General features: G+C 41.6%; 1 long non-coding RNA gene across 2 annotated transcripts in view; it reads left to right on the forward strand.

Annotated features, from left to right (window-relative positions):
• The window catches only part of LOC142827053 (uncharacterized), a 78714-nt gene that overhangs the window by 13824 nt on the left and 46036 nt on the right, over positions 1-18854 (forward strand). For both annotated transcript variants that reach the window (XR_012901426.2, XR_012901425.1), the window contains exon 2: positions 13723-13787. This is a non-coding gene — a long non-coding RNA (uncharacterized LOC142827053). The remainder of the gene's footprint in view (positions 1-13722; positions 13788-18854) is intronic.

Here is an 18854-nt window from a genome sequence, read left to right on the forward strand (position 1 = left end):
TAGCTTTGATTTCTGTACGTTGTGGTTCCTTTTTTTGGAAAGGAACAGTTGACAATCTAGTTTATATGCAGCATGCATAGCACATAAATAGTGTTCAAATTAAATTCTGCACCAGCTGTACATAGCCAATATATGTGGCTTGCAAATGTTGCTGACTGCAAATGGTGCATATTTTGATTTTCAGTTGATATCTAAAACTGTGAATTATCTTTTTTAATATATTTTGTTTTGCTTTCAATTGCTTCATTACATTTATATTAAACAAAATAAATACAACTGTCTGATCATTACAACCTAGGTTTCTTTAGTTTAGGTAAAGGTTAGCTTCAGAGTAGATGTTTAAAGTTTGTAAATTACAATTAGAAGTAAAGCTAATAACATTTTATTACTACTAACCCTAATTTTCCAAGATAACTTGAAGCTGCCTAAATATAGGCCCAATCTTGCTCTTATTAAAGCCTATGGGAAAATTCATAGAGAGTTCGGTGTGTCTTTATTACAATAAGGTTTGGTCATCTAGGATTAGATTTTCGGGTACACTCATACACCTGGCATTTATTTAAGATTAACAAAAACTCCCACAAATCTCATCCACCACCTGATGAACTTAGAAGGACTTTTCAGATGTGGACTCTATTGGCTTTTTTCAGTGTTCTGGTCAGGAATGCGGAAAAGAGCTATCTAAAAAAAGTGTAAGTAATCTGATAACACAAGTATAGCGTAGCATTGTGCACTGTTGCTTTGGCATTTTTCTCTAGCTAGATTTTTGATATTACAAACAAAGAGGGTTGGTTTGGTTTTTGCCTTTTTCTTTTGAGGTAGCTTGTGGACAAAGATAGCACCTAAGTGAGGTTCATAGAAGTGTGGTGGTGACTTGTTCACCATTGTGACTTTCCTGATTTTCTTTCTCCTGTCCATTTCTAATGTTAATTGTTGGAGGAAATTTACTTAGTGTAAATGAGGATATTGTCTGGTTCTTGCATTCCTTTCTCATGCAGCGTTTCCATTGGTTTCAGTGTAAGTCATATGCTTGAATTTACATGCAGGATTGGTATATTGTTCCATCAATGTATCAGTGTTGCAGCTGCATCAGGGCATCAAAGTTAAGATTATAATAATCAGGATTTACTATTTACTGTTTCTTAATTTCTCACTGAGGTTGGGAAATGGCCTCCCTCACTAGCAGTTTCACAAAGAGGTCACTTGTCCAGAAAAACAGTGGTAGTTAGGAAAAGACGTGAACATTTCAGGAGTAATTGAAAGGATATACATTTTCAATATAATTTACCAGTTATACATGGTGGCTGCGTCTAGACTGGCATGATTTTCCACAAATGCTTTTAATGGAAAAGTTTTTCCATTAAAAGCATTTGTGGAAAAGAGTGTCTAGATTGGCACGGATGCTTTTGTACAAAAAGTGCTTTTGCGCAAAAGCATCCGTGGCCAATATAGACGCGGTTTTGCGCAAGAAAGCTTTGGTGGCCATTTTTGCCATCAGGGCTTTTTGCGCAAAACAGTTCTTACCTGTCTACACTGGCCCTCTTGCGCAAAAGCATTTGCGCAAGAGGGCTTTTTCCCAAGCAGGAGCGTCAGTGTATTTGCGCAAGAACACTGACAATCATACATTAGATCATCAGTGTTCTTGCGCAAATTCAAGTGGCCGGTGTAAACAGCTGGCAAGTTTTTTGTGCAAAAGCATCTGCTTTTGCGCAAAAACTTGCCAGTCTAGACACACCCGATGTGTTATAAAATCCCTCTTTAAAACTTACTCCTGTCTCCAAAGCCTTTCAATCACAACAGAGATGGAAAAAATAAGGGGATAACTGCATTAGCAAGAGATGGGTCTCTTTCTCTCACTCTGTGTATCTGAACTTTCTGGTCTCTCTTTTGAAGACTGATTCTGACTGGTGGTTCTCCAAAAGCTCCCACTGATGGGAACTCCTGCATCAAAGAGTTAGTAGAAAACTCTTTGATACACTGTGCATAATGCTGACACTATTGAAAAGAAGAAGGTGGTAAAGGAAAGTGGCAATAATACAATACCCTCCAACAACTGTGAAAATGAACACAGGACTCATGGCAGTTTATTCTTGACACTCTTAAAAGCACAGAAGGAGAGGAGCTTCCAAGGAATGCTGTTTCAATGTTTTATCTTCTAGAGATTTCACTTTAAGAGAAAAATATTTCTTTGGTTTCTGTTTCTTTTAGTCAGCATTTTTATTGAAGATTTCCAGTCATAGACACGTGATTTATTAAAAACCCCACATCAACAGCCTCTTCTTAAAAATAGTATGAAGAAGCAAGGAATTACCATACAGACTCTCTACATTCATGGAAAAACCCAAACCAAAAAAACCCCACTGTCAAGATAGAGAGGGTTTTCAAGATCAAGATGTTCAATGACACTGAAAGATGACAATTTGAAAATTGTTAAAAAGAAAACCTACAATAGAACACCACTTGTCATCACCTACAGCCCCCAACTTAAACCTGTCCAACACATTATCAATAAATTACAGCCTATACTGGAACAGGATACTAAACTCCAAGAAGCTCTGGGAGACAGACCCATAGTCTCCTATAGACAACCACCTAACCTCAAGATGATTCTTACCAACAACCACAGGACATACCACACTAATACCAACCCTGGTACTTTCCCTTGCAACAAACCCTGTTGCCAGCTTTGTCCACATATTCACTCTGCTGATACCATTATTGGGCCTAACCAAGGGTATGTCTACACTACCACCCTAGTTCGAACTAGGGTGGTTAATGTAGGCAACCGGAGTTGCAAATGAAGCCCGGGATTTGAATTTCCTGGGCTTCATTTGCATGTTGCCGGGCGCCGCCATTTTTAAATGTCCGCTAGTTCGGACTCCGTGCCCGCGGCTACACGCGGCACGAACTAGGTAGTTCGGATTAGGCTTCCTATTCCGAACTACCGTTACTCCTCGTGGAACGAGGTGTACAGATAGTTCAGAATAGGAAGCCTAGTCCGAACTACCTAGTTCGTGCCGCGTGTAGCCACGGGCACGGAGTCCGAACTAGCGGACATTTAAAAATGGCGGTGCCCGGCAACATGCAAATGAAGCCCGGGAAATTCAAATCCCGGGCTTCATTTGCAACTCCGGTTGCCTACATTAACCACCCTAGTTCGAACTAGGGTGGTAGTGTAGACATACTCCAAGTGAGTTATAAGACCAAGAATACATATTCCTGCGCATCCAGAAGTATAATTTATATTATCATGTGCCGAAAGTGTCCGTCTGCTATGTACATTGGACAAACGTCTCAGACACTTCGCCAAAGGATTAATGCCCACAAAACAGATATTAGACAGGATCACAAAGAAAAAACAGTTTCTTGCCATTTCAACCAGAAAGGACACTGTCTCAACGACCTAATTACCTGCATCCTACTCCAGAAGACTTTCAAATCTGCACTTGAAAGGGAATCCTCTGAACTGTCATTCATGCTAAAATTCGACACTCTTCGTGGGGGGCTCAACAAAGACACCAACTACCTTACCCATTACAAAGATAGCTTCCCCAATTATCACCTCTAATACCATTAGCTCACATTTACCTTTCTCCCCCTATCATTAACTCATAGACATTTACCTCCCCCCCCTCGCATCCCTCTTCTGTTCTGAAATGTGATTTGTCCTTTTCATATGTGTTCACTTTTTTTTAATTGTATCCTTTGGTATATATGGTTGTGACTATTTTCTTCCACTATTTGATCTGAGGAAGTGGGTCTGGCCCATGAAAGCTCATCACCTATTAAACCATCTTGTTAGTCTTTAAAGTGCTACATAATCCTGTATTTTGTTTCAGCTACACCAGACTAACACAGCTACATTTCTATCCCTGTGGAATTAGATAGTGTTCATTGTCACAGGATGCTGTTAAAGCCAGGAATATGGCAAGATTCAAAGAGGGTATGGCTGATTATGGCTAACATGAATGTTAATGCTAACAAAAAGAGATAAAACCTTATGTTACTGATTTTAAATCACAATCTCTAGCTAGTTGTAATTAGTATGAGACCTTTATGGGGATCAAATTACCTACATCTGCCTGCTGTGGGATTCTTGCTGTTTTCTCGGAATGCTCTGGTGTTGGCCACTGTCAGACTGTGTCCCAGACTAGATGGATCAGGGGTTGAATCCAGGATGACAGTTCTGTGTTTGTAAATTACAAATATAACCCAGTGCTCAGTGAGTGTTACAGGTCTCCCCACTCCCCAGAGCATATGGGTTTTTACAGCTCCTTATACAGAGCCTCGGCTTCATAACTAGAGCTGTAGCAGGCCATTCTCTTAACTCTAGAGATTCCCAGATAAGTTGCTCTTTCTTTCTCCTACATGGTCTAAGAGCACAGTTATCAACCTAAGACTGAATCTAACCTTTCCCAAAGTTAAGGATTGTTTGCTTGCAGGATTTTGTTCAAAACTATTTCTACTCTAAACATCTTGGCCAAATTCATAATTATTGAAGTCAGTAGAGCCAAGAATTAATTTGGCCCCAGAGACCAAATAGCTATCTTAAAATTAATCTGAATCCTCACAGGAGAAAGCCATTTTGAAACTTAGACATACAGCATTGGATGGTATTGTTCTTATGCTGGTCTTTCACACAATAAACAGTTATATTATTATAGTAGCAATAATCAGCACTCCTATAAAATCTTCCCTGCATGAGCTTCAAAGTGCTCCACAGACATTAATTGATTAAATCTCACAACCTCCCTAGGAGGTAGCTAGGGAAGATTTATTACCCCATGTTAAAGACGAGGAAGTTTGCTAGGTCTGGCAGCTTGTTATTCACCACTTGGCTGGTTTGTTAAACACCTTTCTAGGGTTCATGCTTTTGTTCCCCAAATTCACAAAGCTCCCACTGACATTTTGGCTGATTTTAGCGCAATCTTTCAACTTTACCGGAAACAAAATTTAAGCCACCCTTACAAGTGTAGCAGTCCTACAAGGTCTCTGGCCAGCACGGCAGACATGAAAGAATATTTAGTTGGAGCTGGTAATAAAATGGCTTCATGTTGTCTTATTCTAATGTTTTATTTTAAATGGAGATAGAAACTCTGGAATACACAAGGTGCAACTAAAAAAGTGTTATTTGAGATGGGTTCTTAGCTACAGTATTTACTATTGCTATTGCTATTATTATTACTATTACTGTGGCCCTTAGGACTCTTGTTGTGGACCAGGACCCCATCATAGTAAGTACTGACCAAACATAGAACAAAATGTATGTGCCTACCCCCACGGTAAGACAGTCTCTAGGGGGATGCGGGCCTGGGAAAACTCCCCCAGGTCATGTCATTTATGATGTACATGGAGAAATCTGACTTTTAAACATGTAATTTTGCTTCATACAGGAGCATCAATTGCTGTGATAAGAGAAGCATAGAGACTGTGGAACGGGGAAACCCCATATTCTGTTTTCTAACATACTAGGAAGTTCAAACTAGGGTGGCAGTGTAGACATACCCTAAGGCAGAGAATTATTAACAGGAAAGGGGAAAAGAAACAGAAGATGAAACTGAAACACAAAGCCATATTCTCACCTCTATTAACACTTTAAAGTAGTAAGAATGTGGCAGTCTTCTCTGCCAAATCCATTGGTGTTCCACAGATATGTAAGTAATGTTCCTGTCTTCTAGCACATGCAACAGTCACTGTGCAGTGAGAGTTTATGCCAACCCACCACTCGGAGCCAACTGAAGGGCTTCCTCCCTGCACCTGGGCCACTGGACTCCCAGCTCCTTGACCAGCCCTGGGGTTGCTTGGGCTCCACTGCCCCAAGGCTGCCAGACTCAGCCACTCCTGGATGTCGGGTTTCTGCTGCTCTAGGTCTTTGTGACTCCGCTGTCCCAGGGCCTGGTGGAGCTGCACGGCCAGCCATGGGCTGCCAGCACTCCATAGCCCCCAGCTTTCTCCAAGGCACCAGGACTCTGCTGCCCTGAGCGGGGGCGCCCTGGTCTAGGGTTTCTCTTGTCCAGCAACATCCATAGTCTTGCCGGATGACAGAAGTTGCCGGACCAGAGAGTCACAGACCAGAGAGGTCCAAACTATAGATTAGTGGAAAAAATGTAGAACTAGTGTTTTATGCCTCTTTTAATCTCCAATGATCCTGCTTGGGAAACTCTGAGGTTGCAATCAAAGCCCAATGCTGATTCCACTGAAATTAACAAGAAAACTTCCATCCATTCAAAATGATTGGTGCAGGAGTGGAAGGCAAGTGTGTTGTCAACATGAATTGTAAACAACATGAGAAGTAAACAAAGCCATATATAAGTCCTTCTGCAGGTGGTGGTAGATGGGCTCTGTGGTAGGGTTTTGGCTCTTCCTTGTCAATGGTAGTAGCAAATTTCACAGATGAGGGCCCTTCATGTAGGCTACGTCTAGACTGCATGCTTCTTTTGGAAGGTGCTTTTCCAAAAGAGATCTTCTGAAAAAACTTCTTGCGCACGAGTGTGTCCACACTAGCCAAGCCCATTGAAAAAGCGATCTGCTTTTTTGAAAGAGAGCATCCAGACTGATTGAACATTATCTTGCATAAAAGGAACCACTTCAGGCAGGGCTTTAGGTCACCAGTTGCTTCCAGTGCTCTGCCAGGGACTTGGCCATGCACCCAAAAATATCGGCATTCTGACACTTGGAGGGGAGATCCTGCAATGTCTCCTCCTCATCCCACAGCTCGAGGAGAGGACAGGATCTCTGCTCTGGACCAGGAGGGTGCCTGCCACTTGGTACCCTGGGTGGGTCCTGGGACCCCTGGGGCTGCTTCCTGTGAGGGCCAGGTATTCTAGGGGGGCTTGAGGCTGGGCAATGGGTGTCAATACCTGTGGCAGGGAGAGCTGTGTGGTCAGGGTGCTGCTCTCAGGCCAGCTTCCTGCCACAAAGCTTGTTCAGGGTGCTTGCAGCTTTAAGAGGGGTCAAGAGACAGGAACTATAGAGTTGTGATTACTTTGGATGGAATGGCCACTAGGGCACCTGTGTTATTTCCTGGAGGTCTCTTCTTTCGAAAGAAAATCCTCTTCCCCGTCCATACATGCCTTTTCGGAAAAAGGCTTCTTCCTCATAGAAAGAGGATTACCAATGCCAGAAAAAGCCCTCTGTTCTTTCGATTTTCTTTCGAAAGAATGTGATTGCAGTGTGGATGGAATTGAAGTTTTTTTCAGAAAAAACATCTGTTTTTCTGAAAAAACTCTGTTGTGTAGCCATACCCCTAGAAGGCCCTGCCCAGTTCTTCTGAATTTCACTTCAGCCACCTCTAGCATCAGTGTCTGACTGCAGCTACATAAAATAAAGTTGTTTTGTGAGATAAGTAGAACCTTCCCTGCTAAGAGTGCTAATATAAAGGACCATGACCTTGAAACTGATCTGGAAATGGATGGGGAGCCAGAACAGGATATAAAATAACTGCGTAATGTGCTCCAGTCACTCTGCCAAATCTAGAGAGCAGAATACTGCACGATAAATGCACCTAATTCTGTTTTCACTTCAGTGTAAATCAGAGGTAACTCCACTGACATCACTGGACTCATGCTAGTGTAAAATTGGAGCAAGGGAGAAGAGAAACAGGCCCACCTCCATTTACATTGTATTCCTCTCAGTGGTTTTAGTGTCAGTTCAGAACAGAGCTCTCCCAGCTGATGGTAAATTGTGGCCACTAACTATAATCAGAAAGTTTAAATAAAGCAATAATGCATTTTTTCCACTAAGCACGTGATAAAGTAAGTGATTTTATAACTGATTTTATTACTTAAAGTTCAAACATTATTTTTACTAGTCTTTGTCTGATATAAATTAAGATGAAAGAAGTTGGACAATGGAAAAGCAGAGTACTGCAGAATGCTTCAGGGATCACGTCTTTAAGGGTTATTAAGCACAATTTGTTTTTGTCAGAGTCCAATTTATCTGTATTTTAGCAAATCCTAGGAATTTGAGTTCTGACATCTTGTATAGACTTATTAATTATTCATTCTTGAGAGTCTGTACTTGTTTGACCTTAAGGATGATGGGCTATTTACCTCACAGAAGATCCAGCTCCATTCTTCATGTTTCAAAAGAGTAGACCTTCTTTTTCTCCAAAGATAAGAATATGCTGAGGTCCGCTCATGGCATAAGAGAGAGCTGACCACAACAAGCTTTTAGCACTCTGCAAAGATGTCATTTCAGGAGTCTGCAAATATTGCTGCATCTGCACTTCTAGGGAGAACTTAGGGACTCATTCTGTCCCATTTCCATTAGCTGACATTCATGTTATGCAGAGGGCCAGCACAGGATCTATGCATTGCCTATGTCCTCCTGTAGTCCTCAGAAATGGGACCTAAGGGGGATTTAAAGCACTACACAGGGATTGTGAGAATTGTTTGAGCAGTGTATGAATTTCAGCCAGTAACAGTAGACTGTAACCCTCGCATTATGATCTGACCTTACTGAAGCAACTCCTGGTAAACTCTGTGTGATATGAATTTGCTCCCTTTCCTGAAATCTAAGGACTTGAGAATGTGGCCCCCAGACTGGAAAATCCCATTTCCCAGATAAAATTAACAATTTAAAACAGGCCAGAGCATTATTTATAAAAGAAAAGTTATCTGTTGTTTATGTGGTGGTGGTAAGGAAAAGTAAAGTAGCTTCCAGGTTTCTCTCCTCTATTCTTTGGCCTCAGGTATGAACACACAGCCCTTACCGACTTCTACAGTCTATGCATCAGAACTCTGACTGGTAGAAATCAACATAATTCCACTGAAATTAATGGAGCTATGCCAAATTATAGTAGATCACATTCTTTCTCCATTGACAGGAGGTCACATAATCAGTCTGCCTCAGATATGAAAATGCAACTTCTACTGACTTTAGTCAGAAATATAGTCATTTACAATGAGTATTCCAAGCCCATTCTACTGGGAGGTTGCTCAGTCAGACCTAGTCTACACTATACTTTCTCTCCATCGATCTAACCTACACAACTTTAACTACAGGAATAGCTTAAGGTGACATACTTACCGTGATGTTGTTCATGTGGTAAAGTCAGCAGGGCCTGTCTCCTATTGAGTCTGGCTACTCTTCTTGACCTGGTGGAGTTTCAGAGTCAATGGGAGAGTGCTAGAATGTTGTTTTATCATGTCTAAGCGGACACAACAAATCAACTGCCGGTGGATGAATCACTGCAGCATTGATCCACCATCTAGTGTAGAGAAACCCTCAGAAACAACTTTCAATACGACAAGACTCCTGAAGATAACAGAGAAACTGCATAGAACAAGAAGAAAGCAAGGTGAATGACCTGGAAAAATGTGTATTAGTTGTTCTCTCTCTCTCTCTCTCTCTCTCTTCTTCTTCTTCTTCTTCTTCTGTTCTCTCTCTCTCTCTCTCTTCTTCTTCTTCTTCTTCTTCTTCTTCTTCTTCTTCCCAAATGAATCATTTGGCTTTAAATTTTAAAGCTTTAATCACTGAGTAATTCCAGAGGGAAAAGATTCTGTTTGCAGCCTCCAGTACTAATTTGTTTGAGAAAAGAAGGAAAAGTAATTACCAAGTTACATACAATGGTGTGGCACTTGGCTAAGGAGCAGTAAACAATGGAGTAATGAAGCTCCTATGGTTTTCAGTAGGTGCTGAGCCTGGCCCCTGATGTTTAACTAGAAATGAGCATGCAAGCAGGAGGCACAGGAAGAAAAGTAAGAACATGAAAAGCAATGTTGCAATGTTTGTTGAGGTATCACTTGGAGGGCTGCTGGGCAGAGTGATGTGATGTGATACCTGAGAGTGACAAAGGGACAAGAGACACCACAGAACAAAACAGTAACCAAGGGTGATATATAAGATGGTTACTGTTTTGTTCCCTGCGGTGTCTCTAGTCCTACACAGGAGATCATAAGGAGTTCCATGCTTTGGCTCTGGATTGCAGAGCAATCCATCGCGACACAGCTGCTACTCCTATGGGCTAGAGTGGTGTCTACACAGCTTCTATACCACTTCCCTAGTTTGTTAGGGCAATTGAATCTACATACATTCCTTCCTTGTGAGCCTGCTCCTAGCTAACAGCAGCACTTCCTTCTCTGCTTGCTTATTGGGGCCTGGAGACCCTCTTCACCTCCTGCATGCCAAATACTTCATTAGGACCTCCTTCAGATCCCCAATAGAAATTTGTAATGGTGTGAAAAACCTAACAGTGACTTTCAGCATAAAGGGGAATTTCACTGGACAGAGTAACATGAATCAGTTCTTATCATGGGCAAGCTCTGTACCTCCATTACCATGAGTACAATGAGAATGATAGTAACCCCCTTTGTAAAAGTTTTACAGATGAACATTTCTCTGGATGAGCAAGGTATTATATTATTAGAAGTAGTAGCAGCAGCAGCAGGATTCTGGTTGTGCCCGAATATGTTAGGAGCAGTACAGATATACAAGAAGAAAGACACAATCGTTGTCCTGAGGAATTTGAAGCTATAACCCTGAGTTGGAATTTGTCATCTCCTCTTGAAACTCTGGACTGAACCTCTAGGGGTACAACAACGACTATGAGAATCCTCGTGTACCATTTCCCAGGATGCCTGGAATTGGGGCCAGGACTAAATGGATTAAAATTATTGTTGAAGCCAATGAAATGGACAAGCAGTTTGCTGGGCCAGTGATGAGCCAGGGCTGCTTCCTCCCCACCTATAAGTGGGAGGGAAAATACTGACTCAGAGATAAGGAGGAAGAGATCAGGGTTAGTTTCCATTTTGAGCTAAAAGAGAAACAGAACAGCTCCGGGAATCGCAAATTAACTCCCCTCCCTACACAGGAGATCTTTGAACTACTGTGGGATCCAGTGAGGCAGGCAGCACCAACTCTGTAGAGATCAGTGTCCAAAGTGGAAGAGATCCGATCTGGTACCTGCCACCAAGAGCCATCTGACACAGCCTTGGACTCCAGGGGAGGACTCAGCCCCACCTAGGGGTAAAGGCACAATAACAGGACCCATTTTTTTAAAAGCTGTCTAATGTTCACAGCACTGGAATACTGGCCTATGGACAGAACTTAATTTGCTGATGAATGTACCATGGGGTTGGAAAGAGTTGTGAGTCTTGGGAGGCTGGGAAATCTTTGATTTGTTGATATTGATTACTTGTTAATTAGACCTAATCTTGTCTTTTCCCAGAGCCTATATTTCTGCTCCCAGTAAAGTCCCCTTTGGTTATATTGTAATTTTTGGATGTGTCATTTCTGTGCTGGGCTTTGTGTTGAGGTCCTTTATTGTTTCTTGTGTTCTGTGTTTTATATTCCTTGCCAACAGTGGCAGCACCCTTCATTTCCATAAGGATCCTGAGCTGCCAACTGCCCTTCTGTTCCAGGCACCGTGAGGAGTCACCTTGGGTGGAGGCACTTCTTGTCCCAAAAAAAAGAACCTGGGACCTAATCCATACAAGAATTGGGGAGAAGCTACTCCAAGCATCAGAGAGGAGACTTGAGCCACATTTTGAGGAAGGGACTACGTGGTCTGTAAAAACAGAGAGACGGAGAAGTGGGCAATGGATACAGTATGCAAGCATCATGGTCAGGATGATGTTTGGATTGTGTCTTTTTGGTTCCATTAAAAAAAAAGTTGCCGAGGAGCTATCCCAGATTGCCCCTTTATTTAGCCACTGTTGGTTCCTATTTTATTCTGTTAATTTTTATTCTGCTCTTTTTATTGCCAACTGGATTTTAGTCTGTGTCCATTACACTTTTAACAATGAAAAGTTGCCTCAGCACTTTTAAACATCTGCCTGTTTAATAAATCTTTGTAAAATCATCTCCCTCCATTACTCCGTATTCCTGGCTATCCGTGAATCCTAGTTGTCCTTGCCATGGTAGATGTGCCTCCTTCCACCCTAATTCTCCATGGCAGTGGGTGGGACCAAAACCAGAACAAATTAAGAACTGCCAATCAGACGGGCCCCATGTTAGGGAAAGATTATTTATTTTAGTGGCATACAGGACCACAGACTTTGTCCCAAAGAGCTTGCAATCTAAGCAGTGGCGGCCCTAGACCAGCTGCCAGCAACTGATGCCCTAGGTGAACCATGCAATCGGTGCCCCCAACTCCAAATGCCTCAATGATATCTCGCTTGAACTTGGCGCCCCATTCAACTTGGCGCCCTAGGTGACCACCTAGTTTGCCTATACGGACAGGCCGCCCCTGAATCTAAGGTACTCATCCTGCAGAGACTTATGAACATGCTTTAGTTACACACACTGTAAATAGTCCCAGTAGAGACAACTGCTTTTGCCCTGCACTGAGCAGCACTGTAGTCAATGGAGCTCTTCCCAGGCACAGGCCCAACAACGTGAATCAAGATTGGAGCCTAAGAAAATATGACACATCATAACTTTCCCTTTCTCTGAAATGAAAACAATACCAAATATTAATGTCCTCCTATGGAAGCCATTAAGTTTTAAAACCACAGCTGGCGATTGGAGACTCTGCTGCCTTGAATGGCCATGCGTGTTTTAGAAATGGAATATTCAATACATATGTGAACAATAATCTATCCCATGAGCCTGGTGAAGTACTGAGCTGTTGTAAGTACTTCTTACTAGGGGACAGACTGAGCTAGGCTGCAACTGACCCATCTTCAACTGACCGACACATTCCTCACAGTACCAGTGAGCAACAGCCCTGAGGTGGCTGAGTTTGCACACACTGGGCATGGTTTTGAGGCAAAGTAACTGGGGCAACTCACCTGGAGCAGCTGCTAGATTTGTTGAAAGGAAGAGAGTGTTGTTGCAGTGTTTCTGTAGTAATTGTGGCCACCTGGTATGTGGTAGGAAAGCAGCTGTTTGTATTGTGACTGTTCATTGTTTTTCTGGTCCCTGCCTGGGAGGTCCCATGTGAGTATCTGCATTGCTCCCAGTTAGTGATTTTCTGCTTTATTCATTCCTGACATGTGGGTTTGCTTGTATTATTGTAGGAGCTATGTCTATCCATACCTCTGAGTACCTAAGTTATACTGTGTCAGTTCCATGGATTCTTCAAAATACAGTCTCTTTTTAGAGACAGCTGATTTCTAGCAGTCCAAGCTGCTCTGGTTTGTTTAGTCTATTTTTCTGCACTTAACAAGAACCCATTCCTTGCAGACCTCAAACTCCCAGGGTATGTCTACACTACCCCCCTAGTTCGAACTAGGGGGGGTAATGTAGTCATACGGAGTTGCAAATGAAGCCCGGGATTTGAATTTCCCGGGCTTCATTTGCATATTTTTAAATGCCGGCTAGTTTGGACTGCATGCCGCGCGGCTACATGCGGCACGAACTAGCTATACACCTCGTTCCACGAGGCGTACAGCTAGTTCGGATTAGGAAGCCTAATCCCAACTAGCTAGTTCATGCCGCATGTAGCCGCGCGACACGCAGTCCGAACTAGCCGGCATTTAAAAATGGCGCCGGCCGGCTTTATGCAAATGAAGCCCGGGAAATTCAAATCCCGGGCTTCATTTGCAACTCTGTATGACTACATTACCCCCCCTAGTTTGAACTAGGGCTGTGTCCAGACTCCATGCCTCCGTCGACGGAGGCATGTAGTGTAGACATACCCCCATTTACTCCAAGCTGACTCCAGCTTAACAGGAGACTCCTGGAGGCTGCTAGGATCTGTCCATATGCAGGCACCCAACCCTGCTCTTCTGAGTAGCATAGAAGGGTTGTGCTGATGTTAATTTCTTTTTCTTATAGTGGGGTCTTCCACATTTGACTGAGCTACCGGCTCCTGGAGGCTGCTAGTATCTGCCCATATGCAGGTAAATGAGAATTTAGTGCGGTGAGCAGGTCTGGGTTTAATGTGAGTCATGTTCATTATACCATTTTTTATTTTACCAGGCCAATATAACAGGTCATTGTTCAGGTGTCTGCTGATGCCTCACTGAAATTAGACATTGGCTTGATAAGAGAGGAGCTTTACTTTTTATGAATTCTGATTTATGAAAATGCTTGCTACCAAGAAACTGCTAACAGTTGCACTCTTAGGGTATGTCTAGACTGCATGCCTCTGCCGACAGAGGCATGTAGATTAGGCTACCTGACATAGTCAATGAAGCAGGGATTTAAATAATCCACGCTTCATTAAAATAAACATGGCCGCCGTGCTGTGCCGACGAACAGCTGATCCTGCACAGTGCGGCAGTCTAGATGCAGATCTGTTGGCTGGGGAAGCCTTTGCCGACGATCCCTTATGCCTCGTGAAATGAGGTTTACAGGATCGGTCGGCAAAGGTTTCCTCAGCTGACAGATCCGCGTCTAGACTGCCGCGCTGTGCCGGATCAGCTGATCGTCGGCACAGCATGGCGGCCATGTTTATTTTAATGAAGCGGAGATTATTTAAATCCCCACTTCATTGACTATGTTGGGTAGCCTAATCTACATGCCTCTGTCGGCAGAGGCATGTAGTCTAGACATACCCTCATTGATGTCTGTTTTTGGCAGGAAACAAAAGAAAAAAGCCAAAGCTGCCTCCAATATGTAAGGATGATGGTTCATGGTAGTGTGGTAACTAAGGGGACCAATCCTGTGCTCTTTGAATTCCAGGAGAGCAGAACCAGGCCCCAAATCATATAACTGAGCATATTTCATAATATTACTTCCAAAATAGACCTAACAGTAAAAGTGATACAGATGTCTCTGCCCTTTCGCTCTATTTGTATTTTAATGCTGAACATTATATTTACATTAATCAGCAAGGGCTGCTTAAACTTAACTTTCCCTACATCTTGTGTATGCTGTGCAAAGTGGCTGTAAAATGCTACCACATCAGAAAGGTTGAGAACCACTGGCTTAGGGGATGTGGTGGAGCACCATTGTGCTCTTGCGCTCGCTGGTCTCTGAAACCGTCCTTTGGCACTGTAGGCAGCAGGTGCAACTTGGAGTTTGTAATGCTGCTCTGCATTGTGCTTTTGGACCAGACTGGCCAGTGGCTGGCAGGAGTTGCAGAAGTGGCCAGATGTAGCTCAAGATGCAACAGGACTAACACCCCAATTCTTCTTGGACTTGGGCTTTCCATCTTGCAGCACTGTTCCTAGGAAATGTTATATTTAGATGTGCATAGGGAGCCACTATTGCAGTTTTTCCTTTTAAAAAAAGTGTAGCAGAGTGAATCAATAGATCAAGAACAGGACTAAAAGCTGAGGGACCTGAATTTCTGTTCCTTGCATATTGTCCTTGCTAGCAAAATGGGGATAGTGATTCTCAATTACTTTTGCTAAAGTGATCTGAGATCTTATATAACACTTTGCATCAAACCAAATCTATTATTATTTATTATCTCCCCACAAAACCTGCCTTAGTATTGGCAATCTTGAGTATTAAACCATGAGTCAGGTTGTAGAATATCATGAGACTGGTTTAAAACTTTAAATAATAATAAGCTCTGGGTTCTGTTTTTGAACAAGTAAGCTTTTGTTCTTAAGCTCTGCTACCATAAAGGCTAGAAATATATGTAACCCTTCCCCTCACAATTCCCCCTGCAGCTCTAATGTGATAATATGACTCCAAGAGCTGAAGTTTTAATAGAAAAAAAAATTTCATAGGATTCAGAGTAAAGCTGAGAATACGGGGTAGAGTTGACAAAGCTATTAGCTAATATCATTTTTATTTTTTTGAAATTCCAGAAATAGAAGTATAGTTTCAGATTACTGTCATTTATAAAATACTAATCTGGAAGCTTTGTCACAAAACTGAATAGCATTGACATAATATAAAAGAACACAATGATATTCTCAAGAATGTGTCATGTTCAATAGTGAAAGCTGTGTGAGGTCTGACAAAGATTAAGTATATATTAGTTTCTGGCGGCATTGTATAGTAAGTACTAAATAAATATTAAGTGCTCTAACTTTTTATACTTTTAATTATTGCTAGTAATAAATTATGAAATAATATGATAGCATATCATCATTAAAAAAAGGGAAAATTTTCCATTTTTTTCAAATAATATTTTCCAAACTGCAGTTTTATAGAGCACTTTATGAAGAGCTTGCTGGCCTCTAGAGTTGGTCAAAATATGAGAGTGAGGATTTTGTGGATAATTTTGAAACTTTTAATTTTTTGTTGTGAAGTGCTAGAAAATAGGCCCAATTTGTGTTTAATGACTATTTGATGCAACTTTTGGAAAAAAAGGAATGACATTTTTCAATAAAAATATTGACAGTTTAAAGCAACAATAAAATCCCTGAACAGTTTTTGAAATTGGGGGATTTTTGGTCAAAAATGGCCTAACTTCTTGTAGCTTTACTGGTCATATATTATATTTTCTTGTTGGAGCAGGAAACATTACCTTAAAGAGAATTAAGAATACATAATCCTTCCCTAGTATTTCTCTGCAATGTGTATAAATTGCTATAGTTTCTACAGGGATATTATGAATCACATATAAGTAGCTATTCCATACAATTGCTATTGGGACAAGAGGTCCTCCGTGAAAAAAAGGTACTCCATCGGGAAAAATCCTTTAAGATATGGATTACACCGTGGAAATATTTCAGATGCCAGACATGGAAAATGTACCTTTTAACATTTTCTTCCCCGGTCATCACTGTAACCGTATGACTTTCCGTTACCCAATGAGTCCCTCTCTTGGCTACATATGACCCTGGGCTTCTGGCTGCAACTTGTTCGCTGCTTAATGCTTCCTCCTCTTCTGCAGTGGTGAATGAGGTGGGACTGGAGTACTGTCCATACTTCAACACATGATGTAGAGACTTCTCTGTGTTAATACTGAGTGCCAGTGCTAATGCTCTGGCTCACTGAACTTTCAACATCCTCCAGGATTGACCCAATGTTCCTATTGAAACTTACCTAAAATCAGTACTTTAAGTGAAACGCTTTTCCCACTAAAATGATTAGGTGTCAGTTTTTCCCCTGTTACTATTCACTTCATTCTGCTATTTAGCCAATAAGGCTAAACCTCATCAACAACAAAACAACAGTGTAGTGGTGCTAACATAAGGTAGTATGCATGCTGTACCACCTGCTGCCACCAGAAGTCCCCATGTAGATTTGGTCTGCTTTAAGGTTTGGAGAATGGAGCACCCCTCCATGTCAGTGGGAGTTCCAGGTGGGATTGGAGTTGTAGGACATAGGCTGAAAGTAGCAGAAGGAAATGCTGGGAAAATAGAGTTTTGTAGGGTTAATAAGCACTGGCCAATCAGGGCATAATAAAATGCTGTCTGTACATACTCCCTGCAACTTCTCATCCTTGAAGTCCAAGGGCTACAGCTGGTAGAGAAAATGCAGTCTTCTGTGGGGCTAATCTGAATGTAGGTCTCTCTTCTCCTACTCCTAGAGGGGGTTTCAAGGAAGAAGGACTGGGCTTCTGTAATTAGTAGTGAGGGGAGAGGGTCTGGTTCAGAGCCTGGGGATGAGTTTTCTGAGACCAGAGATGCATGAGTGACTGGAAGGGATGTTCTGAGCATAGTTGCATCAGGGTTCAGAGTCCGGTGGCAGTTTTGAGCTGTTGAGAGGGTAGGTACCAAAAGTGGAGTTTTTTGGCACAAAACAAAGGAGAATGTGCGCAGGGGTCTGCGCATATGCATGCAGGAGTATGAAGTAGATTGATTAGTTAGTGGGCCTGAGTCTATTTCTGACTTTGACATTAGCTTACTTTATGATCCTAAGATAATTGTCTTAACCTTTCCTTTCCTCAGTTTTCCCATCTGTAAAATGTGGATGGTGATATCATTAAAAGTGGTTTGAGATCCTTGGATAAAAAGTGCAATATAAATGCATGGTACTATTATATCCACACTACTATGGATTTCATTTAGCTACTGCAGAGAAATCATATTAAATAGCTAATTTGAAAGCCTTTTCATAAATCTGAATGTCATTGGGGTGCGTCTATGCAGCAGGGCTTAACTCAAAATAAGCTACTCAGATTGAGCTATGTCATTTGCGTAGCTTATTTCGAAATTGGGAGCATCTTCACAGCACTTATTTCAAAATACAGCACTCTTCCTCCGACTTCCCTTACTCTTCATACAATGAGTGTTACAGGAGTCGGAGTAAGAAGGCCTCTGCTTGACAGTATTTCAACATTAATTCAAAATAACTGGCTGCTGTGTAGATGTGGACTACGTTATTTCGAAATAACTCTAGTTATTTTGAAATAATGTTGCTGTGTAGACGTACCCTGACAGAATAAGAATGAAGGGATTTTTTTTCTGCAGGGTGCATCATGTTAGCTGAAGAAAGATGTCTACAGTCTGATATAAGAATTAGTTTAGATGTGTAGTAATACTAAGTCATTTTGATGTAGTTATTGAACAGAAGCAAAAAGCATTTATATTTGTATTCCCCTAATGTATTTTCTCTAGAATGTGAAACGCACATTTGTGTTGTGGCTTTGGAGATGTAGGTGACTCAGAAATTGTTTTTGTTGGTCAAAGTTGATGAGCTATATGAGAGAGATTTGTCCTAGAGGACAGCAAAAAGATTTGCCACTGTAAGAGTTATTACTGTGAATGTAAAATGGAGTAACATCTGGGAGATGAATGAAATGTCCTTGGTCAGCTTCCTCTTTTCTTTCTCTGATTAAACACAGCGGAGGAAAAAAACCCCCACTATCCTTTCAAAACATGTTGCATTAATTTTAGTGTAGTCTTTATTTAACATATACAACTGTTGTTAATATTCACCTACACTTTTCCACTTGATTCTACTATTTAATAGTGTATCACAGAGCAACTCCTTTGGATTTAAAGGTTAAAGGGCAAAGCAATTCCTTTTTGAATAGGTGAATTGTGATTCAGATTTCTGTGTTTAGATATATAATTGTTATGGCATTACATTATCATATTGACTGAAACACAATGTTT

This window comes from Pelodiscus sinensis, chromosome 2 (genome assembly GCF_052426305.1).
Source record: "Pelodiscus sinensis isolate ZL-2025 chromosome 2, ASM5242630v1, whole genome shotgun sequence".
NCBI classification, from domain to species: Eukaryota; Metazoa; Chordata; order Testudines; family Trionychidae; genus Pelodiscus; species Pelodiscus sinensis.